The 26687-nt window shown below is 38.4% G+C and overlaps 28 non-coding genes across 28 annotated transcripts; 24 read left to right on the forward strand and 4 right to left on the reverse strand.

Moving 5' to 3' along the window:
- Window positions 1–5: 5 nt before the first annotated feature.
- On the forward strand, window positions 6–87 carry Trnal-aag (transfer RNA leucine (anticodon AAG)). Its single transcript has one exon. It is a non-coding gene; the product is annotated as a tRNA-Leu (tRNA).
- A 1827-nt stretch (window positions 88–1914) lies between these two features.
- On the forward strand, window positions 1915–1996 carry Trnal-uag (transfer RNA leucine (anticodon UAG)). The gene has a single exon. It is a non-coding gene; the product is annotated as a tRNA-Leu (tRNA).
- Window positions 1997–2556: 560 nt separating this feature from the next.
- Trnal-aag (transfer RNA leucine (anticodon AAG)) lies at window positions 2557–2638 on the forward strand. Its single transcript has one exon. It is a non-coding gene; the product is annotated as a tRNA-Leu (tRNA).
- Window positions 2639–3118: 480 nt separating this feature from the next.
- Trnal-aag (transfer RNA leucine (anticodon AAG)) lies at window positions 3119–3200 on the forward strand. The gene has a single exon. It is a non-coding gene; the product is annotated as a tRNA-Leu (tRNA).
- An 882-nt stretch (window positions 3201–4082) lies between these two features.
- Window positions 4083–4164, forward strand: Trnal-uag (transfer RNA leucine (anticodon UAG)). The gene has a single exon. It is a non-coding gene; the product is annotated as a tRNA-Leu (tRNA).
- A 571-nt stretch (window positions 4165–4735) lies between these two features.
- On the forward strand, window positions 4736–4817 carry Trnal-aag (transfer RNA leucine (anticodon AAG)). Its single transcript has one exon. It is a non-coding gene; the product is annotated as a tRNA-Leu (tRNA).
- An 883-nt stretch (window positions 4818–5700) lies between these two features.
- On the forward strand, window positions 5701–5782 carry Trnal-uag (transfer RNA leucine (anticodon UAG)). Its single transcript has one exon. It is a non-coding gene; the product is annotated as a tRNA-Leu (tRNA).
- A 567-nt stretch (window positions 5783–6349) lies between these two features.
- Window positions 6350–6431, forward strand: Trnal-aag (transfer RNA leucine (anticodon AAG)). Its single transcript has one exon. It is a non-coding gene; the product is annotated as a tRNA-Leu (tRNA).
- An 882-nt stretch (window positions 6432–7313) lies between these two features.
- Trnal-uag (transfer RNA leucine (anticodon UAG)) lies at window positions 7314–7395 on the forward strand. The gene has a single exon. It is a non-coding gene; the product is annotated as a tRNA-Leu (tRNA).
- Window positions 7396–7960: 565 nt separating this feature from the next.
- Trnal-aag (transfer RNA leucine (anticodon AAG)) lies at window positions 7961–8042 on the forward strand. Its single transcript has one exon. It is a non-coding gene; the product is annotated as a tRNA-Leu (tRNA).
- An 884-nt stretch (window positions 8043–8926) lies between these two features.
- Window positions 8927–9008, forward strand: Trnal-uag (transfer RNA leucine (anticodon UAG)). The gene has a single exon. It is a non-coding gene; the product is annotated as a tRNA-Leu (tRNA).
- Window positions 9009–12578: 3570 nt separating this feature from the next.
- Window positions 12579–12652, reverse strand: Trnai-uau (transfer RNA isoleucine (anticodon UAU)). Its single transcript has one exon. It is a non-coding gene; the product is annotated as a tRNA-Ile (tRNA).
- Window positions 12653–12824: 172 nt separating this feature from the next.
- Window positions 12825–12906, forward strand: Trnal-aag (transfer RNA leucine (anticodon AAG)). The gene has a single exon. It is a non-coding gene; the product is annotated as a tRNA-Leu (tRNA).
- Window positions 12907–13711: 805 nt separating this feature from the next.
- Trnal-aag (transfer RNA leucine (anticodon AAG)) lies at window positions 13712–13793 on the forward strand. The gene has a single exon. It is a non-coding gene; the product is annotated as a tRNA-Leu (tRNA).
- An 884-nt stretch (window positions 13794–14677) lies between these two features.
- Window positions 14678–14759, forward strand: Trnal-uag (transfer RNA leucine (anticodon UAG)). The gene has a single exon. It is a non-coding gene; the product is annotated as a tRNA-Leu (tRNA).
- A 3327-nt stretch (window positions 14760–18086) lies between these two features.
- Trnal-uag (transfer RNA leucine (anticodon UAG)) lies at window positions 18087–18168 on the forward strand. The gene has a single exon. It is a non-coding gene; the product is annotated as a tRNA-Leu (tRNA).
- An 881-nt stretch (window positions 18169–19049) lies between these two features.
- On the forward strand, window positions 19050–19131 carry Trnal-uag (transfer RNA leucine (anticodon UAG)). The gene has a single exon. It is a non-coding gene; the product is annotated as a tRNA-Leu (tRNA).
- Window positions 19132–19442: 311 nt separating this feature from the next.
- Window positions 19443–19516, reverse strand: Trnai-uau (transfer RNA isoleucine (anticodon UAU)). Its single transcript has one exon. It is a non-coding gene; the product is annotated as a tRNA-Ile (tRNA).
- Window positions 19517–19703: 187 nt separating this feature from the next.
- Trnal-aag (transfer RNA leucine (anticodon AAG)) lies at window positions 19704–19785 on the forward strand. Its single transcript has one exon. It is a non-coding gene; the product is annotated as a tRNA-Leu (tRNA).
- An 890-nt stretch (window positions 19786–20675) lies between these two features.
- Window positions 20676–20757, forward strand: Trnal-uag (transfer RNA leucine (anticodon UAG)). Its single transcript has one exon. It is a non-coding gene; the product is annotated as a tRNA-Leu (tRNA).
- A 304-nt stretch (window positions 20758–21061) lies between these two features.
- Window positions 21062–21135, reverse strand: Trnai-uau (transfer RNA isoleucine (anticodon UAU)). Its single transcript has one exon. It is a non-coding gene; the product is annotated as a tRNA-Ile (tRNA).
- A 187-nt stretch (window positions 21136–21322) lies between these two features.
- Window positions 21323–21404, forward strand: Trnal-aag (transfer RNA leucine (anticodon AAG)). The gene has a single exon. It is a non-coding gene; the product is annotated as a tRNA-Leu (tRNA).
- An 880-nt stretch (window positions 21405–22284) lies between these two features.
- On the forward strand, window positions 22285–22366 carry Trnal-uag (transfer RNA leucine (anticodon UAG)). The gene has a single exon. It is a non-coding gene; the product is annotated as a tRNA-Leu (tRNA).
- Window positions 22367–23899: 1533 nt separating this feature from the next.
- Trnal-uag (transfer RNA leucine (anticodon UAG)) lies at window positions 23900–23981 on the forward strand. Its single transcript has one exon. It is a non-coding gene; the product is annotated as a tRNA-Leu (tRNA).
- A 505-nt stretch (window positions 23982–24486) lies between these two features.
- On the forward strand, window positions 24487–24568 carry Trnal-aag (transfer RNA leucine (anticodon AAG)). Its single transcript has one exon. It is a non-coding gene; the product is annotated as a tRNA-Leu (tRNA).
- An 884-nt stretch (window positions 24569–25452) lies between these two features.
- On the forward strand, window positions 25453–25534 carry Trnal-uag (transfer RNA leucine (anticodon UAG)). The gene has a single exon. It is a non-coding gene; the product is annotated as a tRNA-Leu (tRNA).
- A 302-nt stretch (window positions 25535–25836) lies between these two features.
- On the reverse strand, window positions 25837–25910 carry Trnai-uau (transfer RNA isoleucine (anticodon UAU)). The gene has a single exon. It is a non-coding gene; the product is annotated as a tRNA-Ile (tRNA).
- Window positions 25911–26097: 187 nt separating this feature from the next.
- On the forward strand, window positions 26098–26179 carry Trnal-aag (transfer RNA leucine (anticodon AAG)). The gene has a single exon. It is a non-coding gene; the product is annotated as a tRNA-Leu (tRNA).
- Window positions 26180–26687: the final 508 nt, after the last annotated feature.

Here is a 26687-nt window from a genome sequence, read left to right on the forward strand (position 1 = left end):
CACAAGGTAGCGTGGCCGAGCGGTCTAAGGCGCTGGTTTAAGGCACCAGTCTCTTCGGAGGCGTTGGTTCAAATCCCACCGCTGCCAACTATATTTTGACAATGTAAATTATAAAGAAATAAGCAAATATTTCACTGACTATTCTTATAATCAACAATTTGTTACAATATTTGTTTTCGATTTCGCATGTAATAGATCAAAACATCGACGGGTTTCGAACTCTCGCATGTTATTGAACGACATGCGCCTGAAAGATGTGATTGGACCGTTGCGCACGACCATCCGCTTCATAATACAATGTTGAAAGTTATAGAATACGGTTTATATGTTGCAATGTGTTCGAAGCACACTGCACTGACCTATCAAACCACAGGTGGTTAGCGTGTGGCTATGATATTAATTAGTGAAAACATCATTTTGAATGATAAATAATCATATTATAACGAAAAATTAACTTTTCTGAAAAAAAAAATTTCACTATCAAATATATATATAACAAGGTATGCAACTCAAAATCACCCCAAAACGGGGTGCATCGCTTTGAACAGCCATATCTTCATCAATTGTGCAGCGATTTTCACGATCTCGGTCTTATTCAACGCAGAAATGAATTTCCTTTCTGGAAATGTATATGTCTTGCAATATTTTTACAAATGCTGGGTCAACTTTTAAGAAATAACACGATACACAACACGCATGACCCAGTTGACAGTGATCATGTATTCTTTATGAATGAAATCTCCAGTTGTAAAGACACACCTCCGCATTGGACCAATGAAATCACTCGTATGTTTAAAATGTCAGTTAGTTGAAATGTATGTAAACAAAGGTTTCAAACGGCGCTGGGCAGTTAGTCTTGATGCAGAATGTAACGACAAGAACGGTAATAATGTTTTTTCATACGTTTTATTGAATTATGGTATCGAACTACATGAACTTTGTAGGGAAGTTGCCCTTTACTCCGTGAAGATTTCAGTCTTAAAGACAGCATGATCACTGTCAACTGGGTCATGCGTGTTGTGTATCGTGTTATTTCTTAAAAGTTGACCCAGCATTTGTTAAAATATTGCAAGACATATACATTTCCAGAAAGGAAATTCATTTCTGCGTTGAATAAGACCGAGATCGGGAAAATCGCTGCAAAATTTATGAAGATATGGCTGTTCAAAGCGATGCACCCCGTTTTGGGCTGATTTTGAGTTGCATACCTTGTTATATATATATTTGATAGTGAAATATTATTTTTTTTCAGAAAAGTTAATTTTTCGTTATAATATGATTATTTATCATTCAAAATGATGTTTTCACTAATTAATATCATAGCCACACGCTAACCACCTGTGTATCAAACAAGAGTGTAGTCAGAAAAGACTTTCTAAAGTTCAATGCCAGGGTGGGGACGGAACCCACAACATTCGCGTTAACAGCACGACGCTCTAACCAACTGAGATGTACTCTCTAAATAAATCAACATATTTAACTCGAATGCATGTTTTACTATATACGAAGTTTTCCTGGTTTGATCTATCAGAGATATTGCTCCTACAAGCATATGTGTTTTACCACTAAATCACCAAAACATGAAAAAGTTAGAGGCTAAAGTAAAAGAGCGAGCTGAAACGGGTTTCATCTCGTTACAAACGGCTTAAAAAAGTTAAAAACAGTATAATCTTTTGTCTTTGTCAATTCCTTTTTTTGCACACTACATGATATATCTTTTAATTGTTTGAATCATTTGTGTTAAAAATGTCCGTTAAGAAAGGTATGGCTATGGGGGTCTCTAAGTGCGAAATGAATTTAATAAGAAAAATATTAAGTATATCGTGACCATAATTGACGCAAAGAAAACACGAATCCGGTAGCAGATGCTGCCGTTAACAAGTTTTAATGGTTTTCATACCTTACGAATGACATGGTAGTGTGGCCGAGCGGTCTAAGGCGCTGGTTTTAGGCACCAGTCTCTTCGGAGGCGTGGGTTCAAATCCCACCGCTGCCATACATATTTTGACAATGTTTAAAACTAAACAAAATTACTACTAGTATATGCATGGATTGTCTGTAGCAATGTTTGCTGTCGATTTCGCATGTAGCGAAACAGCGACGGGTTACGAAACCTCGCCCATGAATGTGGGACATGCGCCTGAATGCTGTGAATGAACCGCTTTGCACGACTATCCACCCCATTTAATCTTTTTCAGAGTTATTTGATGCGTTTCATATGTTGCATTGTGCCCGAAACACACCGCACTGACCAATTTAACAAGATTTTGGTCATAAAAATACTTCCCTAAGTTCGTGGTCGGTATGGGGATCGAATCCACGACATTCGCGTTATAAGCACGACGCTCAAACCAGCTGAGCTTAAAGAACATTTGTTTAGATAAAGCTTGATAATTTTATTGGAATAAAATCGATAGCAAATCATGTATACCCTCTAACGATCTGAGTTATTCACTCTTCTTTTCTAATCTTACATTATTGACGCAACGATTACATCAATCCGATAGAAATGCGACAGTTAACAAGTTGTGGGGTTTCGGGTGGACTTGTTTCACAAGTAGTGTGGCCGAGCGGTCTAAGGCGCTGGTTTAAGGCACCAGTCTCTTCGGAGGCGTGGGTTCAAATCCCACCGCTGCCAACTATATTTTGACAATGTAAATTATAAAGAAATAAGCAAATATTTCACTGACTATTCATATAATCAACAATTTGTTACAATACATTGTATTTGTTTTCTATTTCGCATGTAATAGATCAAAACATCGACGGGTTTCGAACCCTCGCATGTTATTGAACGACATGCGCCTGAAAGATGTGATTGGACCGTTGCGCACGACCATCCGCTTCATAATACAATGTTGAAAGTTATAGAATACGGTTTATATGTTGCAATGTGTCCGAAGCACACTGCACTGACCTATCAAACAAGAGTGTAGTCAGAAAAGACTTTCTAAAGTTCAATGCCAGGGTGGGGACGGAACCCACAACATTCGCGTTATAAGCACGACGCTCTAACCAACTGAGATGTACTCTCTAAATAAATCAACATATTTAACTCGAATGCATGTTTTACTATATACAGTTGACAAGTTGTGAGGTTTCGGGTGGACTTTCACAAGGTAGCGTGGCCGAGCGGTCTAAGGCGCTGGTTTAAGGCACCAGTCTCTTCGGAGGCGTGGGTTCAAATCCCACCGCTGCCAACTATATTTTGACAATGTAAATTATAAAGAAATAAGCAAATATTTCACTGACTATTCATATAATCAACAATTTGTTACAATACATTGTATTTGTTTTCGATTTCGCATGTAATAGATCAAAACATCGACGGGTTTCGAACCCTCGCATGTTATTGAACGACATGCGCCTGAAAGATGTGATTGGACCGTTGCGCACGACCATCCGCTTCATAATACAATGTTGAAAGTTATCGAATACGGTTTATATGTTGCAATGTGTCCGAAGCACACTGCACTGACCTATCAAACAAGAGTGTAGTCAGAAAAGACTTTCTAAAGTTCAATGCCAGGGTGGGGACGGAACCCACAACATTCGCGTTAACAGCACGACGCTCTAACCAACTGAGATGTACTCTCTAAATAAATCAACATATTTAACTCGAATGCATGTTTTACTATATACGAAGTTTTCCTGGTTTTATCTATCAGAGATATTGCTCCTACAAGCATATGTGTTTTACCACTAAATCACCAAAACATGAAAAAGTTAGAGGCTAAAGTAAAAGAGCGAGCTGAAACGGGTTTCATCCCGTTACAAACGGCCTAAAAAGGTTAAAAACAGTATAATCTTTTGTCTTTGTCAATTCCTTTTTTTGCAAACTACATGATATATCTTTTAATTGTTTGAATCATTTGTGTTAAAAATGTCCGTTAAGAAAGGTATGGCTATGGGGGTCTCTAAGTGCGAAATGCATTTATTTATGGTTAAAGTAGTCGCGTTTACATTAAATTTAATAAGAAAAATATTAAGTATGGCGTGACCATAACTGACGCAAAGAAAACACGAATCCGATAGCAGATGCTGCCGTTAACAAGTTTTAATGGTTTTGATACCAATGACATGATAGTGTGGCCGAGCGGTCTAAGGCGCTGGTTTTAGGCACCAGTCTCTTCGGAGGCGTGGGTTCAAATCCCACCGCTGCCATATATATTTTGACAATGTTTAAAACTAAACAAAATTACTACTAGTATATGCATGGATAATTATCAATTGTCTGTAGCAATGTTTGCTGTCGATTTCGCATGTAGCGAAACAGCGACGGGTTACGAAACCTCGCCCATGAATGTAGGACATGCGCCTGAATGCTGTGAATGAACCGCTTTGCACGACTATCCACCCCATTTAATCTTTTTCAGCGTTATTTGATGCGTTTCATATGTTGCATTGTGCCCGAAACACACCGCACTGACCAATTTAACAAGATTTTGGTGATAAAAAAACTTCCTTAAGTTCGTGGTCGGTATGGGGATTGAATCCACGACATTCGCGTTTTAAGCACGACGCTCAAACCAGCTGAGCTTAAAGAACATTTGTTTAGATAAAGCTTGATAATGTTATTGGAATAAAATCGATAGCAAATCATGTATACCCTCTAACGATCTGAGTTATTCAGTCATCTTTTCTAATCTTACATTATTGACGCAACGATTACATCAATCCGATAGAAATGCGACAGTTGACAAGTTGTGAGGTTTCGGGTGGACTTGTTTCACAAGGTAGCGTGGCCGAGCGGTCTAAGGCGCTGGTATAAGGCACCAGTCTCTTCGGAGGCGTGGGTTCAAATCCCACCGCTGCCAACTATATTTTGTCAATGTAAATTATAAAGAAATAAGCAAATATTTCACTGATTATTCATTGATTATAATCAACAATTTGTTACAATATTTGTTTTCGATTTCGTATGCAATAGATCAAAACATCGACGGGTATCGAACCCTCACATGTGATTGAACGACATGCGCCTGAAAGATGTGATTGAACCGTTGCGCACGACCACCCGCTTCATAGTACAATGTTGAAAGTTATCCAATACGGTTTATATATTGCAATGTGTCCGAAGCACACTGCACTGAGCTATAAAACAAGAGTGTAGTCAGAAAAGACTTTCTAAAGTTCAATGCCAGGGTGGGGACGGAACCCACAACATTCGCGTTAACAGCACGACGCTCTAACCAACTGAGATGTACTCTCTAAATAAATCAACATATTTAACTCGAATGCATATTTTACTATATACGAAGTTTTCCTGGTTTTATCTATTAGAGATATTGCTCCTACAAGCATATGTGTTTACCACTAAATCACCAAAACATGAAAAAGTTAGAGGCAAAAGTAAAAGAGCGAGCTGAAACGGGTTTCATCCCGTTACAAACGGCCTAAAAAGATTAAAAACAGTATATTGTTTTGTCTTTGTCAATTCCTTTCTTGCACACGACATGAAATATCTTTTAATTGTTTGAATCATTTGTGTTAAACATGTCCGTTAAGAAAGGTATGGCTATGGGGGTCTCTAAGTGCGAAATGCATTTATTTATGGTTAAAGTAGTCGCGTTTACATTAAATTAAATAAGAAAAATATTGAGTATAGCATGACCATAATTGACACAAAGAAAACACGAATCCGATAGCAGATGCTGCCGTTAACAAGTTATAATGGTTTTGATACCTTTCCTATCACATGGTAGTGTGGCCGAGCGGTCTAAGGCCCTGGTTTTAGGCACCAGTCTCTTCGGAGGCGTGGGTTCAAATCCCACCGCCGTCATATATATATTTTGACAATGTTTAAAACTAAACAAAATTACTATATGCATTGATAATTATCAATTGTCTGTTACAATGTTTGCTGTCGATTTCGCATGAAGCGAAACAGCGACGGGCTACGAAACCTCGCCCATGAATGTGGGACAAGCGCCTGAATGCTGTGAATGGACCGCTTTGCACGACTATCCACTTCATTTAATCTTTTTCAGAGTTATTTAATGCGTTTTATATGTTGCATTGTGTCCGAAACACAGCGCACTGACCAATATAACAAGATTTTGGTCATAAAAATACTTCCCTAAGTTCGTGGTCGGTATCGGGATCGAATCCACGACATTCGCGTTATAAGCACGACGCTCGAACCAGCTGAGCTTATCGACCATTTGTTAAGATAAAGCTTGATAATGTTATTGGAATAAAATCGATAGCAAATCATGTATACCCTCTAACGATCTGAGTTATTCAGTCATCTTTTCTAATCTTACATTATTGACGCAACGATTACATCAATCCGATAGAAATGCGACAGTTGACAAGTTGTGAGGTTTCGGGTGGACTTGTATCACAATGTAGCGTGGCCGAGCGGTCTAAGGCGCTGGTTTAAGGCACCAGTCTCTTCGGAGGCGTGGGTTCAAATCCCACCGCTGCCAACTATATTTTGACAATGTAAATTATAAAGAAATAAGCAAATATTTCACTGATTATTCATTGATTATAATCAACAATTTTTTACAATATTTGTTTTCGATTTCGTATGCAATAGATCAAAACATCGACGGGTATCGAACCCTCACATGTGATTGAACGACATGCGCCTGAAAGATGTGATTGGACCGTTGCGCACGACCATCCGCTTCATATTACAATGTTGAAAGTTATCCAATACGGTTTATATGTTGCAATGTGTCCGAAGCACACTGCACTGACCTATCAAACAAGAGTGTAGTCAGAAAAGACTTTCTAAAGTTCAATGCCAAGGTGGGGACGGAACCCACAACATTCGCGTTAACAGCACGACGCTCTAACCAACTGAGATGTACTCTCTAAATAAATCAACATATTTAACTCGAATGCATGTTTTACTATATACGAAGTTTTCCTGGTTTTATCTATTAGAGATATTGCTCCTACAAGCATATGTGTTTACCACTAAATCACCAAAACATGAAAAAGTTAGAGGCAAAAGTAAAAGAGCGAGCTGAAACGGGTTTCATCCGTTACAAACGGCCTAAAAAGGTTGAAAACAGTATATTGTTTTGTCTTTGTCAATTCCTTTCTTGCACACGACATGAAATATCTTTTAATTGTTTGAATCATTTGTGTTAAAAATGTCCGTTAAGAAAGGTATGGCTATGGGGGTCTGTAAGTGCGAAATGTATTTATTTATGGTTAAAGTAGTCGCGTTTACATTAAATTAAATAAGAAAAATATTGAGTATAGCATGACCATAATTGACACAAAGAAAACACGAATCCGATAGCAGATGCTGCAGTTAACAAGTTATAATGGTTTTGATACCTTTCGTAAGATATGGTAGTGTGGCCGAGCGGTCTAAGGCGATGGTTTTAGGCACCAGTCTCTTCGGAGGCGTGGGTTCAAATCCCACCGCTGCCATATATATTTTGACAATGTTTAAAACTGAACAAAATTACTATATGCATTGATAATTATCAAATGTCTGTTACAATGTTTGCTGTCGATTTCGCATGAAGGGAAACAGCGACGGGTTACGAAACCTCGCCCATGAATGTTGGACATGCGCCTGAATGCTGTGAATGGACCGCTTTGCACGACTATCCACTTCATTTAATCTTTTTCAGAGTTATTTAATGCGTTTCATATGTTGCATTGTGTCCGAAACACAGCGCACTGACCAATATAACAAGATTTTGGTCATAAAAATACTTCCCTAAGTTCGTTGTCGGTATCGGGATCGAATCCACGACATTCGCGTTATAAGCACGACGCTCGAACCAGCTGAGCTTATCGACCATTTGTTTAGATAAAGCTTGATAATGTTATTGGAATAAAATCGATAGCAAATCATGTATACCCTCTAACGATCTGAGTTATTCAGTCATCTTTTCTAATCTTACATTATTGACGCAACGATTACATCAATCCGATAGAAATGCGACAGTTGACAAGTTGTGAGGTTTCGGGTGGACTTGTATCACAAGGTAGCGTGGCCGAGCGGTCTAAGGCGCTGGTTTAAGGCAGCAGTCTCTTCGGAGGCGTGGGTTCAAATCCCACCGCTGCCAACTATATTTTGACAATGTACATTAGAAAGAAATAAGCAAATAGTTCACTGATTATTCATTGATTATAGTCAACAATTTGTTACAATATTTGTTTTCGATTTCGCATGTAATAGATCAAAACATCGACGGGTTTCGAACTCTCGCATGTGATTGAACGACATGCGCACGAAAGCTGTGATTGGACCGTTGCGCACGACCATCCGCTTTACATTACAATGCTCAAAGCTATTCAATACGGTTTATATGTTGCAATGTGTCCGAAGCACACTGCACTGACCTATCAAACAAGAGTGTAGTCAGAAAAAGACTTTCTAAAGTTCAATGCCAGGGTGGGGACGGAACCCACAACATTCGCGTTAACAGCACGACGCTCTAACCAACTGAGATGTACTCTCTAAATAAATCAACATATTTAACTCGAATGCATGTTTTACTGTATGCGAAGTTTTCATGGTTTTATCTATTAGAGATATTGCTCCTACAAGCATATCTGTTTACCACTAAATCACCAAAACATGAAAAAGTTAGAGGCTAAAGTAAAAGAGCGAGCTGAAACGGGTTTCATCCCGTTAAATACGGCCTAAAAAGGTTAAAAACAGTATATTGTTTTGTCTTTGTCAATTCCTTTCTTGCACACTTCATGATATATCTTTTAATTGTTTGAATCATTTGTGTTAAAAATGTCCGTTAAGAAAGGTGTGGCTATGGGGGTCTCTAAGTGCGAAATGCATTTATTTTTGGTTAAAATAGTCGCGTTTACATAAAACTAAATAAGAAAAATATTAAGTATAGCGTGACCATAATTGACACAAAGAAAACACGAATCCGATAGCAGATGCTGCAGTTAACAATTTATAATGGTTTTGATACCTTTCGTATGACATGGTAGTGTGGCCGAGCGGTCTAAGGCGCTGGTTTTAGGCACCAGTCTCTTCGGAGGCGTGGGTTCAAATCCCACCGCTGCCATATATATTTTGACAATGTTTAAAACTAAACAAAATTACTATATGCATTGATAATTATCAACAATGTTTGCTGTCGATTTCGCATGTAGCGAAACAGCGACGGGTTACGAAACCTCGCCCATGAATGTGGGACATGCGCCTGAATGCTGTGAATGAACCGCTTTGCACGACTATCCACTTCATTTAATCTTTTTCAGAATTATTTAATGCGTTTCATATGTTGCATTGTGTCCGAAACACAGCGCACTGACCAATTCAACAAGATTTTGGTCATAAAAATGTTATAAGAACGACGTTCAAACCAGCTTAGCTTACCGACCATTTGTTTAGATAAAGCTTGATAATGTTATTGGAATAAAATCGATAGCAAATCATGTATACCCTCTAACGATCTGAGTTATTCAGTCATCTTTTCTAATCTTACATTATTGACGCAACGATTACATCAATCCGATAGAAATGCGACAGTTGACAAGTTGTGAGGTTTCGGGTGGACTTGTATCACAAGGTAGCGTGGCCGAGCGTCTAAGGCGCTGGTTTAAGGCAGCAGTCTCTTCGGAGGCGTGGGTTCAAATCCCACCGCTGCCAACTATATTTTGACAATGTACATTAGAAAGAAATAAGCAAATAGTTCACTGATTATTCATGGATATAGTCAACAATTTGTTACAATATTTGTTTTCGATTTCGCATGTAATAGATCAAAACATCGACGGGTTTCGAACTCTCGCATGTGATTGAACGACATGCGCACGAAAGCTGTGATTGGACCGTTGCGCACGACCATCCGCTTCACATTACAATGTTCAAAGCTATCCAATACGGTTTATATGTTGCAATGTGTCCGAAGCAAACTGCACTGACCTATCAAACAAGAGTGTAGTCATAAAAAGACTTTCTAAAGTTCAATGCCAGGGTGGGGACGGAACCCACAATATTTGCGTTAACAGCACGACGCTCTAACCAACTGAGATGTACTCTCTAAATAAATCAACATATTTAACTCGAATGCATGTTTTACTATATACGAAGTTTTCCTGGTTTTATCTATTAGAGATATTGCTCCTACAAGCATATGTGTTTTATCACTAAATCACGTAAACATAAAAAAGTTAGAGGCTAAAGTAAAAGAGCGAGCTGAAACGGGTTTCATCCCGTTACAAACGGCCTAAAAAGGTTAAAAACAGTATATTGTTTTGTCTTTGTCAATTCCTTTTTTTGCACACTTTATGATATATCTTTTAATTGTTTGAATCATTTGTGTTAAAAATGTCCGTTAAGAAAGGTATGGCTATGGGGGTCTCTAAGTGCGAAATGCATTTATTTATGGTTAAAGTAGTCACGTTTACATTAAATTTAATAAGAAAAATATTAAGTATAGCGTGACCATAAATGACGCAAAGAAAACACGAATCCGATAGCAGATGCTGCCGTTAACAAGTTATAATGGTTTTGATACCTTTCGAATAACATGGTAGTGTTGCCGAGCGGTCTAAGGCGCTGGTTTTAGGCACCAGTCTCTTCGGAGGCGTGGGTTCAAATCCTATCGCTGCCATATATATTTTGACAATGTTTAAAACTAAACAAAATTACTATATGCATTGATAATTATCAATTGTCTGTAGCAATGTTTGCTGTCGATTTCGCATGTAGCGAAACAGCGACGGGTTACGAAACCTCGCCCATGAATGTAGGACATGCGCCTGAATGCTGTGAATGGACCGCTTTGCACGACTATCCCTTCATTTAATCTTTTTCAGCGTTATTTAATGCGTTTCATATGTTGCATTGTGTCCGAAACACACCGCACTGACCAATTTAACAAGATTTTGGTCATAAAAATACTTCTTTAAGGTTCATGGGGGGATAAAATTCATTAAAACTTCGCTTTGGATTTTCTTCATTCAATGTGGTACAATATGGTCAAACTATATATCATTTTAAAGCTTAAGACGGATAGAATAACATAAACACATTTTTGGCATTCAATATTTGTGTGCTTTATTCATATTTTGGTTTAAAACCAATACATTTTTACACTAATTTACAAAATCTCAATCTAAAGTTAGGAAGGATATGCACTACCTTAAGTTGAATAAATACAAAGCTATATACATATACAAGGTCAAGTTAGCAACATTTCACAGAAAATTATTGTCATAAAACAACAAATGAGTTTTTATTCAACTGCCTTTTTTGGATAAATTTCCTAAACAAAGTTCTAAAAATAACTAAAACGTAACTACTTTTTAAAAATCCAGGTATGGTGGATAATAAGAGTCACAATTCTATTTCAAAGGCCTAATAATTTTGTTATTTACCTCTCAACCATATTGCAAATTTTAAACCATCTCATATTGAAATCGTTGCAGACGACATATAAAATTGTAAAGGAATATAAATAAATTGGCAAACCGATTGTTTTTATATTTCGATTCCTTCTACCCATTTTGAAAGCGTGGCAATCGCTGTGCTCCGTAGAAAAACGTGCAAAACAAATCGGTCGAAACCACGTGCAGTAGTGAGAAAACCGGGTATGTGTATACACATACCTGAGAAAACACATAACTTATTTTGACAGTTGGGTGGCAACTAGTAAAACAACTGTTAACATTAATCAGCAAGAGATCGCACTAAATAACAGAAATGAACACGTAGAGATATCATCACTTACCCTATTTCAAATATTTTCCAGCTGAAAATTGTCCCCCACACGTCTTTTTTAGTTTATTTGTATTGTTTTTGTGGAGCCGAAGTGCATCTCACAGAATATCCATCCAACTTCCGTTGTTTTCACTTTCGTTATTAAAAACTCCGTTTAAAAGCATTATTTCTACTTTTAGATTGTTAAAGCGATGTATTATTATATATTATCATTATAATAGTGTACCGTGATGAATTGAACGGAGTTACGTATCGATCTTTCTGTCAGTCTGTAAGCGTACTATTTTATGCGCAATAATATAAGTAATGTGATTCGACAACGATTGTAAACATTGGTGAAATGCTTCTTACATAGTTATTCTTTTGAGTGTTTATGAGGTCTGATCGTGCAGTTTGCAAACATGATCGGAAAGATTACAATCCAATGCATTTGTCATCGTCAACCGTTTGGAATGTCAATTAGGCGATGAGTGAGTTTTTAGCATGTTTCTTTCTATTTTATTAATTTAAAAATGGCTGCCCCCATGGTGATGAAATGACATGTGTTCGAGTTTTGATATTTCTAGATATGTACCCTTTTTTACTATTTAAGCGTAACTTGCCCTCGTCAATGTCGATATTAATCACTAGTTATATAATTTTCCGCCGAAATACGTGGAATAAACATGATTCAGATTTTTGAAAATAATGTATATTTTATTGTTAAAATCGCTTTGTATTTTGATTGATTTTGTGGATGTTATGATACGTTGATGTACAAAATTGGTAGCAGTTTGAAGGAAAAACATCCTTTAAAGCATATATGTATACATTTTCAATGTGGCACTCTTCCTTTAGTCAAATTTGAGTTCAATGCTAGGGGTCCCACATTTTTCAAATTGAAGCCTCTACATGAACCTTAAGTTCGTGGTCGGTGTGGGGATCGAATCCACGACATTCGCGATATAAGCACGACGCTCAAACCAGCTGAGCTTACCGACCATTTGTTTAGATAAAGCTTGATAATGTTATTTGAATAAATCGATAGCAAATCATGTATACCCTCTAACAATCTGAGTTATTCAGTCATGTTTTCTAATCTTACATTATTGACGCAACTATTACATCAATCCGATAGAAATGCGACAGTTGACAAGTTGCACTTGTATCACAAGGTAGCGTGGCCGAGCGGTCTAAGGCGCTGGTTTAAGGCACCAGTCTCTTCGGAGGCGTGGGTTCAAATCCCACCGCTGCCAAATATGTTTTGACAATGTAAATTATAAAGAAATAAGCAAATATTTCACTGATTATTCATTGATTATAATCAACAATTTGTTACAATATTTGCTTTCGATTTCGTATGTAATAGATCAAAACATCGACGGGTTTCGAACCGTCGCATGTGATTGAACGACATGCGCCTGAAAGATGTGATTGGACCGTTGCGCACGACCATCCGCTTCATATTAAAATGTTGAAAGTTATCCAATACGGTTTATATGTTGCAATGTGTCCGAAGCACACTGCACTGACCTATCAAACAAGAGTGTAGTCAGAAAAGACTTTCTAAAGTTCAATGCCAGGGTGGGGACGGAACCCACAACATTCGCGTTAACAGCACGACGCTCTAACCAACTGAGATGTACTCTCTAAATAAATCAACATATTTAACTCGAATGCATGTTTTACTATATACGAAGTTTTCCTGGTTTTATCTATTAGAGATATTGCTCCTACAAGCATATGTGTTTTACCACTAAATAACAAGATTTTGGTGATAAAAAAAACTTCCCTAAGTTCGTGGTCGGTATCGGGATCGAATCCACGACATTCGCGTTATAAGCACGACGCTCAAACCAGCTGAGCTTAAAGAACATTTGTTTAGATAAAGCTTGATAATGTTATTGGAAAAAATCGATAGCAAATCATGTATACCCTCTAACGATCTGAGTTATTCACTCGTCTTTTCTAATCTTACATAATTGACGCAACGATTACATCAATCCGATAGAAATGCGACAGTTGACAAGTTGTGAGGTTTCGGGTGGACTTGTATCACAAGGTAGCGTGGCCGAGCGGTCTAAGGCGCTGGTTTAAGGCACCAGTCTCTTCGGAGGCGTGGGTTCAAATCCCACCGCTGCCAACTATATTTTGTCAATGTAAATTATAAAGAAATAAGCAAATATTTCACTGATTATTCATTGATTATAATCAACAATTTGTTACAATATTTGTTTTCGATTTCGTATGCAATAGATCAAAACATCGACGGGTATCAAACCCTCACATGTGATTGAACGACATGTGCCTGAAAGATGTGATTGGACCGTTGCGCACGACCATCCGCTTCATATTACAATGTTGAAAGTTATCAAATACGGTTTATATGTTGCAATGTGTCCGAAGCACACTGCACTGACCTATCAATCAAGAGTGTAGTCAGAAAAGACTTTCTAAAGTTCAATGCCAGGGTGGGGACGGAACCCACAACATTCGCGTAAACAACACGACGCTCTAACCAACTGAGATGTACTCTCTAAATAAATCAACATATTTAACTCGAATGCATGTTTTACTATATACAAAGTTTTCCTGGTTTTATCTATTAGAGATATTGCTCCTACAAGCATATGTGTTTTATCACTAAATCACCAAAACATGATAAAGTTAGAGGCTAAAGTAAAAGAGCGAGCTGAAACGGGTTTCATCCCGTTACAAACGGCCTTAAAAGGTTAAAAACAGTATATTGTTTTGTCTTTGTCAATTCCTTTCTTGCACACTACATGATATATCTTTTAATTGTTTGAATCATTTGTGTTAAAAATGTCCGTTAAGAAAGGTATGGCTATGGGGGTCTCTAAGTGCGAAATGCATTTATTTTTGGTTAAAGTAGTCGCGTTTACATTAAATTTAATAAGAAAAATATTAAGTATAGCGTGACCACAATTGACGCAAAGAAAACACGAATCCGATAGCAGATGCTGCAGTTAACAAGTTATAATGGTTTTGATACCTTTCGTATGACATGGTAGTGTGGCCGAGCGGTCTAAGGCGCTGGTTTTAGGCACCAGTCTCTTCGGAGGCGTGGGTTCAAATCCCACCGCTGCCATATATATTTTGACAATGTTTTAAACTAAGCAAATTTACTATATGCATTGATAATTATCGATTGTCTGTTACAATGTTTGCTGTCGATTTCGCATGTAGCGAAACAGCGACGGGTTACGAAACCTCGCCCATGAATGTAGGACATGCGCCTGAATGCTGTGAATGAACCGCTTTGCACGACTATCCACCCCATTTAATCTTTTTCAGATTTATCAGCGATAGAACACAAATAATCTGCCAAATGTGCTGTTTTAGAAGTATCAGTTGCCACATAGTTATGTAATTTGCAGAATACTAAATATTTTTAATGTACACATTGTAAGTAGATAATGTTGATTCAGCCAAAGAATGTACAGTTTGTTTTGCCGCTCGCGGGGACCAGCCTAAACAACGTAATCTGTTCGCCCACATACTCTCCAAGCGAAAATCTTCCATCTGGGATTTTTCGAAGGTTCCCTGGCCCCGATGGCCATCACTGTTCTTTTTGACATTGGAAGTTCCACTGGCAGGTCTATTGCCATTTGCGTTAACTGTCTGAACCATGGCTGCCCCGGCCAAAGAGGTGCTATCACTGTAGCTGTTGCATTTTGAAGATTTATCACATGTAACACTCGCGGAAGAAGCGCAAACGGAGCATTCACATAATTGTTCATTTGTTTCCAATTTGTCTGCGCAAGAGCGTCCACCCCGGATGTGAACGGGTCGTAAAATAGAGAATTGTATGTCTTTAGCTGGGTCGACGTTATCGATGCGAATCTGTCCACATCGTGTGGACCCCATTTGCGGTCGAGCATTTTGAACAACTGTGGATGAAGCATCCACTCGTACGAGGATTCTATTCGGGAGAGTAAATCCGCCCTCCAGTTTTGCGTTCCCGAAAGGTATTTCGCCTGAAGTTTTATGTTTGCCTTCATGGCCACTATGTGAATCGAACGCGCTATTGCGTCTAGGGATGCTATGGAACCACCCATACCATTTATCATTGCAACTGTAGTCACGTTGTCTGAGAGAACTTGTATGCTGCGATTGCATAAATCCGCTTTGAAAGATTGTATGCCCATTAGTACAGCTAATAGTTCGCGGTAATTGGAACTTTGTTGCTGAATACGAAGGGTCCAAAATCCCTGAGCTTGTTTGTGACTGTCTGTAAGACATGCTCCCCAGCCTGACTTAGACGCGTCTGTGATTAATTGTGTATCTATTTGTTTGTTAACAACAAAAAAGGCGTTCCACTGTGAAACAGAGTCTAACCACCACTGTAAATCAGTATATGTATATTTGTCTAAGAACAAAATGTCACTCCAAGACTTTCGGGTAGCAAGTAATCTATATAAGTTTCTAAGAAGTAACTTTGCAGGAAATATACACTTTGACATGGACACACATTGCCCTGTGATTTTTGCTAATCCACGAGCTTGGATTTCCCCTTTAAATAACACTTTTTTAATATCGCGTTTCAATTTGCGAATACGTTCGGATGTGATACGAATTACACACTGTTCACCCGAAGAGTCAATAATATATCCCAAGTAAGGTTTAACATGTGACTCCACTAAAGAAGACTTTTCAAAATTCACCACCCAACTCTTGTAAAGTTTTAATTAAAAACTGTCTATGACTATTAATACATTTCTCTTCGGCTAATAAAATAAAATCGTCTACATACACTACAACTCGTAATCCCTGAGAACGAAGATATGTTATGACTGGTCGTAGAACTTTAGTAAAGAAATATGGACTACATGAGTGTCCGAACGGCAACACAGTCCATTTGTAATAATTACCACGGAACTGAAATCCTAACAGCTCTTGATGGTCCGGGTGTACTGGTACATGAAAAAACCCATTTTTAGATCAGCAGTTACAATATAGTCTTTAGGTTGAATAAAAGAAATTACAGTAGTTATATCTTCATTCTTAAACTTGGGTGGTTGACATTTATTATTCAACAATCTTAAATCAGTAATAAGTCTATATTTTCCATTTTTCTTTGAAATACAATTTATAGGCGAAATACACCTTGGCTTAGCCTCACATGGTACAACATGACCTAATAACAACAGGTCATTAATTTCTTTTAACAAAAACTGCGATTGTAAAGTAGAAAACTGCCTGTTTTCACAACAAAAACTTGGAATGTCACCAACTCTAGGAAACCTATTACCATTGGCAATATAACTCAGAACAGTTTCAGAAGCACCTATCTGGCGCCATGCATCAAGATTTGATGCTAAAGTATTTCGCATTATTTTAATAACTTATTCTATCTCAACATCAGACTGTCGGTTGCCGGGTGTTTTTAAACGCGCTCCTTGCAACTGATCAAAAACATCGCGACGGCCCCTGCCGTAATGGTTACCTCTTCCACTAACATACGAAGGGTTACCAGAAAAAGACCGTCCACGCCAACGTCCTCTTGGCGGTGCATCAAACCGACGAATACTAGATAATTCAGCGGCAACACGTATGTTGTTAAGTGTTTCACGATCGAAACCAGATGCGTTTCCTTGTTAACAACGAAAAATGTTTGCTGTAGGCTCATCGAAGTTGCTATTGACTACAAGTGAACCGTACTCTTTTTGCAAATAGTTAATCTGTGCTGCAAGGGTGATATACACTGGTCCTAAATCACTAGGTTCATTCTCCTTAATTTGACTTAAGAGTTTAAAACATGTTTCAACATATCGACCACATTTTGATATAACATTCAGTGTTTTTTGGTTCTCTCTACGAATGCCAGTTCTAGACTCATGAAGCTTCAGATTAGGAGGTAACAATACCTTGTCTACCGTCTGTTTCACACAGTCAAATTGTTCCTGAATATTTTTAGGAATAGGACCTTCGGCGGTGGCTGCCGATGAATCAGGACCGAGGGTAAATGGATTGGCCAAGTGTGGCAGATCGGAAGATTGTTCAATATTGGCCTGGTATGGCAAAAAACTGACTTCCGGTGGCGGAAATCTAATGGACGTTTTTGTTGTCGCAGAGCGACCACGGAAAGAACCTTGATTAAATTCAATTTTGGATAACCTGTCCTCTATGCGCTGTATAGCCTCATGGAGGGGATCTTTGTGCGCAGAATAATCACGAGTCCGATCCAAACATTCATTTATTTCTTCAGAAACACTCATTTCTAGACTAACATGTGCCTGGGCCCCGCCGTGAGTTTTGCACTTCAGGAACAAGACGAAATTATTACGCATTGAGCGTAATAAGTCAACACAAAATAGTTCGCATTAACTACTATTATTGACGCAACGATTACATCAATCCGATAGAAATGCGACAGTTGACAAGTTGTGAGGTTTCGGGTGGACTTGTATCACAAGGTAGTGTGGCCGAGCGGTCTAAGGCGCAGGTTTTAGGCACCAGTCTCTTCCGAGGCGTGGGTTCAAATCCCACCGCTGCCAACTATATTTTGACAATGTACATTATAAAGAAATAAGCAGATATTTCACTGATTATTCATTGATTATAATCAACAATTCGTTACAATATTTGTTTTCGATTTCGTATGTAATAGATCAAAACATCGACGGGTTTCGAACCCTCGCATGTGATTGAAAATGCGCCTGAAAGATGTAATTGGACCGTTGCGCACGACCATCCGCTTCATTATACAATGTTGAAAGTTATCCAATACGGTTTATATGTTGCAATGTGTCCGAAGAACACTGCACTGACCTATCAAACAAGCGTGTAGTCTGAAAAGACTTTCTAAAGTTCAATGCCAGGGTGGGGACGGAACCCACAACATTCGCGTTAACAGCACGACGCTCTAACCAACTGAGATGTACTCTCTAAATAAATCAACATATTTAACTCGAATGCATGTTTTACTGTATACGAAGTTTTCCTGGTTTTATCTATTAGAGATATTGCTCCTACAAGCATATGTGTTTTACCACTAAATCACCAAAACATGAAAACGTTAGAGGCTAAAGTAAAAGAGCGAGCTGAAACGGGTTTTATCACGTTACAAACGGCCTAAAAAGGTTAAAAACAGTATATTGTTTTGTCTTTGTCAATTCCTTTCTTGCACACTACATGAAATATCTTTTAATTGTTTGAATCATTTGCGTTAAAAATCTCCGTTAAGAAAGGTATGGCTATGGGGGTCTCTAAGTGCGAAATGCATTTATTTATGGTTAAAGTAGTCGCGTTTAAATTAAATTAAATAAGAAAAATATTAAGTATAGCGTGACCATAATTGACACAAAGAAAACACGAATCCGATAGCAGATGCTGCAGTTAACAAGTTATTATGGTTTTGATACCTTTAGTATGATATGGTAGTGTGGCCGAGCGGTCTAAGGCGCTGGTTTTAGGCACCAGTCTCTTCGGAGGCGTGGGTTCAAATCCCACCGCTGCCATATATATTTTGACAATGTTTAAAACTAAACAAAAATTACTACTAGTATATGCATGGATAATTATCAATTGTCTGTAGCAATGTTTGCTGTCGATTTCGCATGTAGCGAAACAGCGACGGGTTACGAAACCTCGCCCATGAATGTAGGACATGCGCCTGAATGCTGTGAATGAACCGCTTTGCACGACTATCCACTTCATTTAATCTTTTTCAGAGTTATTTAATGCGTTTCATATGTTGCATTGTGTCCGAAACACACCGCACTGACCAATTTAACAAGATTTTGGTCATACAAATACTTCCCCAAGTTCGTGGTCGGTATGGGGATCGAATCCACGACATTCGCGTTATAAGCACGACGCTCAAACCAGCTGAGCTTACCGACCATTTGTTTAGATAAAGCTTGATAATGTTATTGGAATAAAATCGTGAGCATATCATGTATACCCTCTAACGATCTGAGTAATTCACTCATCTTTTCTAATCTTACATAATTGACGCAACGATTACATCAATCCGATAGAAATGCGACAGGTGACAAGTTGTGAGGTTTCGGGTGGACTGGTGTCACAAGGTAGCGTGGCCGAGCGGTCTAAGGCGCTGGTTTAAGGCACCAGTCTCTTCGGAGGCGTGGGTTCAAATCCCACCGCTGCCAACTATGTTTTGACAATGTACATTATAAAGAAATAAGCAAATATTTCACTGATTATTCATTTATTATAATCAACAATTTGTTACAATATTTGTTTTCGATTTCGTATGTAATAGATCAAAACATCGACGGGTTTCGAACCCTCGCATGTGATTAAACGACATGCGCCTGAAAGATGTGATTGGACCGTTGCGCACGACCATCCGCTTCATATTACAAAGTTGAAAGTTATCCATTACGGTTTATATGTTGCAATGTGTCCGAAGCACACTGCACTGACCTATCAAACAAGAGTGTAGTCAGAAAATACTTTCTAAAGTTCAATGCCAGGGTGGGGACGGAACCCACAACATTCGCGTTAACAGCACGACGCTCTAACCAACTGAGATGCACTCTCTAAATAAATCAACATATTTAACTCGAATGCATGTTTTACTACCGGTATATACGAAGTTTTCCTGGTTTTATCTATTAGAGATATTGCTCCTACAAGCATATGTGTTTTACCACTAAATCACCAAAACATGAAAACGTTAGAGGCTAAAGTAAAAGAGCGAGCTGAAACGGGTTTCATCCCGTTACAAACGGCCTCAAAAGGTTAAAAACAGTATATTGTTTTGTCTTTGTCAATTCCTTTCTTGCACACTACATGAAATATCTTTTAATTGTTTGAATCATTTGTGTTAAAAATGTCCGTTAAGAAAGGTATGGCTATGGGGGTCTCTAAGTGCGAAATGCATTTATTTATGGTTAAAGTAGTCGCGTTTACATTAAATTAAATAAGAACAATATTGAGTATAGCGTGACCATAATTGACACAAAGAAAACACGAATCCGATAGCAGATGCTGCAGTTAACAAGTTACAATGGTTTTGATACCTTTCGTATGATATGGTAGTGTGGCCGAGCGGTCTAAGGCGCTGGTTTTAGGCACCAGTCTCTTCGGAGGCGTGGGTTCAAATCCCACCGCTGCCATATATATTTTGACAATGTTTAAAACTAAACAAAATTACTATATGCATTGATAATTATCAAATGTCTGTTACAATGTTTGCTGTCGATTTCGCATGTAGCGAAACAGCGACGGGTTACGAAACCTCGCCCATGAATGTAGGACATGCGCCTGAATGCTGTGAATGAACCGCTTTGCACGACTATCCACTTAATTTAATCTTTTTCAGAGTTATTTAATGCGTTTCATATGTTGCATTGTGTCCGAAACACACCGCACTGACCAATTTAACAAGATTTTGGTCATAAAAATACTTCCCTAAGTTCGTGGTCGGTATGGGGATTGAATCCACGACATTCGCGTTATAAGCACGACGCTCAAACCAGCTGAGCTTACCGACCATTTGTTTAGATAAAGCTTGATAATGTTATTGGAATAAAATCGATAGCAAATCATGTATACCCTCTAACGATCTGAGTTATTCAGTCATCTTTTCTAATCTTACATTATTGACGCAACGATTACATCAATCCGATAGAAATGCGACAGTTGACAAGTTGTGAGGTTTCGGGTGGACTTGTATCATAAGGTAGCGTGGCCGAGCGGTCTAAGGCGCTGGTTTAAGGCACCAGTCTCTTCGGAGGCGTGGGTTCAAATCCCACCGCTGCCAACTATATTTTGTCAATGTAAATTATAAAGAAATAAGCAAATATTTCACTGATTATTCATTGATTATAATCAACAATTTGTTACAATATTTGTTTTCGATTTCGTATGCAATAGATCAAAACATCGACGGGTATCGAACCCTCACATGTGATTGAACGACATGCGCCTGAAAGATGTGATTGGACCGTTGCGCACGACCATCCGCTTCATATTACAATGGTGAAAGTTATCCAATACGGTTTATATGTTGCAATGTGTCCGAAGCACACTGCACTGACCTATCAAACAAGAGTGTAGTCAGAAAAGACTTTCTAAAGTTCAATGCCAGGGTGGGGACGGAACCCACAACATTCGCGTTAACAGCACGACGCTCTAACCAACTGAGATGTACTCTCTAAATAAATCAACGTATTTAACTCGAATGCATGTTTTACTATATACGAAGTTTTCCTGGTTTTATCTATTAGAGATATTGCTCCTACAAGCATATGTGTTTTATCACTAAATCACCAAAACATGAAAAAGTTAGAGGCAAAAGTAAAAGAGCGAGCTGAAACGGGTTTCATCCCGTTACAAACGGCCTAAAAAGGTTAAAAACAGTATATTGTTGTGTCTTTGTCAATTCCTTTCTTGCACACTACATGAAATATCTTTTGTTTGAATCATTTGTGTTAAAAATGTCCGTTAAGAAAGGTATGGCTATGGGGGTCTCTAAGTGCGAAATGCATTTATTTATGGTTAAAGTAGTCGCGTTTACATTAAATTAAATAAGAAAAATATTGAGTATAGCGTGACCATAATTGACACAAAGAAAACACGAATCCGATAGCAGATGCTGCAGTTAACAAGTTATTATGGTTTTGATACCTTTCGTATGATATGGTAGTGTGGCCGAGCGGTCTAAGGCGCTGGTTTTAGGCACCAGTCTCTTCGGAGGCGTGGGTTCAAATCCCACCGCTGCCATATATATTTTTACAATGTTTAAAACTAAAAAAAATTACTACTAGTATATGCACGGATAATTATCAAATGTCTGTTACAATGTTTGCTGTCGATTTCGCATGTAGCGAAACAGCGACGGGTTACGAAACCTCGCCCATGAATGTGGGACATGCGCCTGAATGCTGTGAATGAACCGCTTTGCACGACTATCCACTTAATTTAATCTTTTTCAGAGTTATTTGATGCGTTTCATATGTTGCATTGTGTCCGAAACACACCGCACTGACCAATTTAACAAGATTTTGGTCATAAAAATACTTCCCTAAGTTCGTGGTCGGTATGGGGATCGAATCCACGACATTCGCGTTATAAGCACGACGCTCAAACCAGCTGAGCTTACCGAACATTTGTTTAGATAAAGCTTGATAATGTTATTGGAATAAAATCGATAGCAAATCATGTATACCCTCTAACGATCTGAGTTATTCAGTCATCTTTTCTAATCTTACATTATTGACGCAACGATTACATCAATCCGATAGAAATGCGACAGTTGACAAGTTGTGAGGTTTCGGGTGGACTTGTATCACAAGGTAGCTTGGCCGACGGTCTAAGGCGCTGGTTTAAGGCAGCAGTCTCTTCGGAGGCGTGGGTTCAAAAATCACCGCTGCCAACTATATTTTGACAATGTACATTAGAAAGAAATAAGCAAATAGTTCACTGATTCATTGATTATAGTCAACAATTTGTTACAATATTTGTTTTCGATTTCGCATGTAATAGATCAAAACATCGACGGGTTTCGAACTCTCGCATGTGATTGAACGACATGCGCACGAAAGCTGTGATTGGACCGTTGCGCACGACCATCCGCTTTACATTACAATGTTCAAAGCTATTCAATACGGTTTATATGTTGCAATGTGTCCGAAGCACACTGCACTGACCTATCAAACAAGAGTGTAGTCAGAAAAAGACTTTCTAAAGTTCAATGCCAGGGTGGGGACGGAACCCACAAAATTCGCGTTAACAGCACGACGCTCTAACCAACTGAGATGTACTCTCTAAATAAATCAACATATTTAACTCGAATGCATGTTTTACTGTATGCGAAGTTTTCATGGTTTTATCTATTAGAGATATTGCTCCTACAAGCATATCTGTTTACCACTAAATCACCAAAACATGAAAAAGTTAGAGGCTAAAGTAAAAGAGCGAGCTGAAACGGGTTTCATCCCGTTAAATACGGCCTAAAAAGGTTAAAAACAGTATATTGTTTTGTCTTTGTCAATTCCTTTCTTTCACACTTCATGATATATCTTTTAATTGTTTGAATCATTTGTGTTAAAAATGTCCGTTAAGAAAGGTGTGGCTATGGGGGTCTCTAAGTGCGAAATGCATTTATTTTTGGTTAAAATAGTCGCGTTTACATAAAATTAAATAAGAAAAATATTAAGTATAGCGTGACCATAATTGACACAAAGAAAACACGAATCCGATAGCAGATGCTGCAGTTAACAATTTATAATGGTTTTGATACCTTTCGTATGACATGGTAGTGTGGCCGAGCGGTCTAAGGCGCTGGTTTTAGGCACCAGTCTCTTCGGAGGCGTGGGTTCAAATCCCACCGCTTTTGACAATGTTTAAAACTAAACAAAATTACTATATGCATTGATAATTATCAATTGTCTGTTACAATGTTTGCTGTCGATTTCGCATGTAGCGAAACAGCGACGGGTTACGAAACCTCGCCCATGAATGTAGGACATGCGCCTGAATGCTGTGAATGAACCGCTTTGCACGACTATCCACCCCATTTAATCTTTTTCAGAATTATTTAATGCGTTTCATATGTTGCATTGTGTCCGAAACACAGCGCACTGACCAATTTAACAAGATTTTGGTCATAAAAATGTTATAAGCACGACGTTCAAACCAGCTTAGCTTACCGACCATTTGTTTAGATAAAGCTAGATAATGTTATTGGAATAAAATCGATAGGAAATCATGTATACCCTCTAACGATCTGAGTTATTCAGTCATCTTTTCTAATCTTACATTATTGACGCAACGATTACATCAATCCGATAGAAATGCGACAGTTGACAAGTTGTGAGGTTTCGGGTGGACTCGTATCACAAGGTAGCGTGGCCGAGCGGTCTAAGGCGCTGGTTTAAGGCACCAGTCTCTTCGGAGGCGTGGGTTCAAATCCCACCGCTGCCAACTATATTTTGACAATGTACATTAGAAAGAAATAAGCAAATAGTTCACTGATTATTCATTGATTATAGTCAACAATTTGTTACAATATTTGTTTTCGATTTCGCATGTAATAGATCAAAACATCGACGGGTTTCGAACTCTCGCATGTGATTGAACGACATGCGCACGAAAGCTGTGATTGGACCGTTGCGCACGACCATCCGCTTTACATTACAATGTTCAAAGCTATTCAATACGGTTTATATGTTGCAATGTGTCCGAAGCACACTGCACTGACCTATCAAACAAGAGTGTAGTCAGAAAAAGACTTTCTAAAGTTCAATGCCAGGGTGGGGACGGAACCCACAACATTCGCGTTAACAGCACGACGCTCTAACCAACTGAGATGTACTCTCTAAATAAATCAACATATTTAACTCGAATGCATGTTTTACTGTATGCGAAGTTTTCATGGTTTTATCTATTAGAGATATTGCTCCTACAAGCATATCTGTTTACCACTAAATCACCAAAACATGAAAAAGTTAGAGGCTAAAGTAAAAGAGCGAGCTGTAACGGGTTTTATCCCGTTACAAACGGCCTCAAAAGGTTAAAAACAGTATATTGTTTTGTCTTTGTCAATTCCTTTCTTGCACACTTCATGATATATCTTTTAATTGTTTGAATCATTTGTGTTAAAAATGTCCGTTAAGAAAGGTATGGCCATGGGGGTCTCTAAGTGCGAAATGCATTTATTTATGGTTAAAGTAGTCGCGTTTACATTAAATTAAATAAGAAAAATATTGAGTATAGCGTGACCATAATTGACACAAAGAAAACACGAATCCGATAGCAGATGTTGCAGTTAACAAGTTATAATGGTTTTGATACCTTTCGTATGACATGGTAGTGTGGCCGAGCGGTCTAAGGCGCTGGTTTTAGGCACCAGTCTCTTCGGAGGCGTGGGTTCAAATCCCACCGCTGCCATATATATTTTGACAATGTTTAAAACTAAACAAAATAACTATATATTGATAATTATCAATTGTCTGTTACAATGTTTGCTGTCGATTTTGCATGTAGCGAAACAGCGACGGGTTACGAAACCTCGCCCATGAATGTAGGACATGCGCCTGGATGCTGTGAATGAACCGCTTTGCACGACTATCCACTTAATTTAATCTTTTTCAGAGTTATTTAATGCGTTTCATATGTTGCATTGTGTCCGAAACACACCGCACTGACCAATTTAACAAGATTTCGGTAATACAAATAATTCCCTTAGTTCGTGGTCGGTATGGGGATCGAATCCACGACATTCGCGTTATAAGCACGACGCTCAAACCAGCTGAGCTTACCGACCATTTGTTTAGATAAAGCTTGATAATGTTATTGGAATAAAATCGATAGCAAATCATGTATACCCTCTAACGATCTGAGTTATTCAGTCATCTTTTCTAATCTTACATAATTGACGCAACGATTACATCAATCCGATAGAAATGCGACAGTTGACAAGTTGTGAGGTTTCGGGTGGACTGGTATCACAAGGTAGCGTGGCCGAGCGGTCTAAGGCGCTGGTTTAAGGCACCAATCTCTTCGGAGGCGTGGGTTCAAATCCCACCGCTGCCAACTATAGTTGACAATGTACATTAGAAAGAAATAAGCAAATGGTTCACTGATTATTCATTGATTATAATCAACAATTTGTTACAATATTTGTTTTCGATTTCGCGTGTAGATAAAAAATAGATCAAAACATCGACGGGTTTCGAACTCTCGCATGTGATTGAACGACATGCGCACGAAAGCTGTGATTGGACCGTTGCGCACGACCATCCGCTTCACATTACAATGTTCAAAGCTATCAAATACGGTTTATATGTTGCAATGTGTCCGAAGCACACTGCACTGACCTATCAAACAAGAGTGTAGTCAGAAAAAGACTTTCTAGTGTTCAATGCCAGGGTGGGGACGGAACCCACAACATTCGAGTTAACAGCACGACGCTCTAACCAAATGAGATGTACTCTCTAAATAAATCAACATATTTAACTCGAATGCATGTTTTACTATATACAAAGTTTTCATGGTTTTATCTATTAGAGATATTGCTCCTACAAGCATATGTGTTTACCAC

This window comes from Dreissena polymorpha, chromosome 3, assembly GCF_020536995.1.
Source record: "Dreissena polymorpha isolate Duluth1 chromosome 3, UMN_Dpol_1.0, whole genome shotgun sequence".
Lineage (NCBI taxonomy): Eukaryota > Metazoa > Mollusca > Bivalvia > Myida > Dreissenidae > Dreissena > Dreissena polymorpha.